Here is a 2,285-nt window from a genome sequence, read left to right on the forward strand (position 1 = left end):
GGCGCTTACTCCTGAGTAGCTATGTGTAGGTTAACTGTAGGAGTTTTCTGCCCCATCGTTTGACCTGGGGGCGAGCAGAATTTAACCAGTCCTGGTTGGTCCTACCCTCTTGGCTTTCGATTTAAAAAAAGCCCCTAACAGAGCAAAATCCTGATTCGGATGTTTTATTCCTCCCTCTTACCCACATTTTGTCTGGGCACCCCCCCCCCCGCCGCCGCCTACCCCCTCACACGCGCGCTCCGCCAGTTTCCAGGGCCAGTTTCCCCCTCTTCCATTTTTGTAGATGAAGCTCGACCAAAATGCGCCGAGGGGGGAAGGTCCTGCCAGCCCAGAAGCACAACTGAACCTTGGCACATGCCATCATCCTCGCAGCCCTGAAATGCTTTTAATGTTTAACCTTTTCCGCCCAGAATACAATGAGTTACAGAAAGACCTTGGGGCTGGTGGGACCCTGTGTGTTCCAGCCGCTCTGGAGGAAAAGTGGATCTGCCGGGAAGCCGGACCGCTCCTCTCTTCTCCCCCCTCAAAACCCACCCAGCCGCCAAACAGGACAATCCTGGACGTGTCTTCCCAGAGGGGCCCCCTCCCTCTGGAGCTCCGCGGGGCTTTCTTCAGCTGCACGTCCAAAGGACTCCAGGGGCTGGAATTGACCAGAAACCGGTGTAGAAACGGAGCCGCAGAAGGAGGGCCCGCAAGGCGGCGGTTTTAATGCCCGGAGAGCCTTTTTCTCTTTTTAAAAAAATACATGGTCCAATCCTATGTGTGCTTGTCTGGTTGTGTTGGGAAGCTTTCTTTCCTGTAGGAATTACTTCCAAATAAAAGTATTTATTAAGCTAGGCTGTTTCGAAGTCAGAGCCTTAAAAAAAAAAAGCATACACAGTCCAAGAATTCTTGGGAAACAGCTGAAGCGCTCCAGAGAGAAGTTCTGGCAGGCATTTCTGCGTCTCTCGACAAAAATTCCAAATAGTTTAGAATTTAAGCACGATAAAGAAGGGTTGGGAAGGACCCGCTGGGACTGGCGAAGGGCGAGGAGAGAGATTCGCCCCGTTTTAGGCGCAGGAGAGTTCCTTCTCGCCTTAAAAGCGTTCGCCATATTCACCAGGCGATGAATTCCCAATTAGTCAATATTTATGTCTTCCCAGGAAAAAAATAACACCAAATACACTGGTGTTTTGTTGACACGCTTTCCGTGTATCGGCTGATGAAATCCACGGCCCCTAAATCCCTTTTAGGTCCTCTACCGGGTTTAATTAAGAGTTTCTTTCTTTAATCTGCGTTTAGTTAAAACTATCGCCAGATTTATGAGAAAGCCCTCTCCTTCCCAATCCACCCCCACTCAAATCCTACACTGCAGTGGAGAAAAAGATTTTTTCCGCCTTTTAAGCCATTTCATTTGCTCTTCTTATACAGCGTACGATAAATAGGTTAAGTGGTTTGCCATTTTAACCACAAGGAAAGGGGTGCTGCTTTCCTTACCCCCCTAATTTACACAACTGCGTGTGTCTCCCCCATACGATCGTAACATAAACCAGGACTGGGGTGTGTGGCGGTTTTCTTTTCCGCAAAATCCTTCCATCACGAGAAAAAGAATGCACACACAGGACGGAAATCTCACACACACCCCTCCCCAAAACCCAGATTACGATTTGGTGGGGAACTGGGCTGAAGGCGCGTCCGGGAGCGCGCACAACGCCACCTCCTCTCTCCCTTCGCTCTCTCCTTTCAACTTTTCCTCTCTCCAGCTACCCCAAACTCCGGCTGGATTCCTGCTTTTAATTAAAATCAGCCTGGACGAAAACGTCTCCGGCCGAGGACGGCCTTCGCCGGCGGGGTGCGAGGGACCGCTCCTTTGGCGCGGGTCCTCGCCCCCCCTCCCCGCAGTCACCGAGCGGGGGGCGACCAGCAGAGACGGGAGGGTCTCGCGCGGGAGCGGAGGCAGCCCCGCGGCCAGCGAGGCTTTTGGCGCGGGGGGGGGGAGTGGCTGGCGACGCCGCTCCAAGGGGCAAGCCCCCCGCACCCCGCGCCCGGGGAGGGCTCTGGCCGTCCGGATCGCCATCCCCGACCGCGGGCGAGCGCGAGGGGGTCCCGGCTCGCCCGCGGGGCTCCCCCCCCCCGAGAGCGCGCCCGGCGCGGGGCTCCTCTTACCTTGTCGCAAGGAAGCGCCCCCCTCCCGCCCGGACGCCTATCTAGTCCTCTTCTTGGGCATCCCGCGGGCTGCGCCGGGCGCCCGCCGCCGCCGCCGCTCTCCGCCGAACTCCGCGCCCGAGCGCTGCGCTCCGCGCCCC

This window comes from Varanus komodoensis, unplaced genomic scaffold (assembly GCF_004798865.1).
Source record: "Varanus komodoensis strain SLA01 unplaced genomic scaffold, ASM479886v1 scaffold26, whole genome shotgun sequence".
In the NCBI taxonomy this organism is placed as follows: Eukaryota; Metazoa; Chordata; class Lepidosauria; order Squamata; family Varanidae; genus Varanus; species Varanus komodoensis.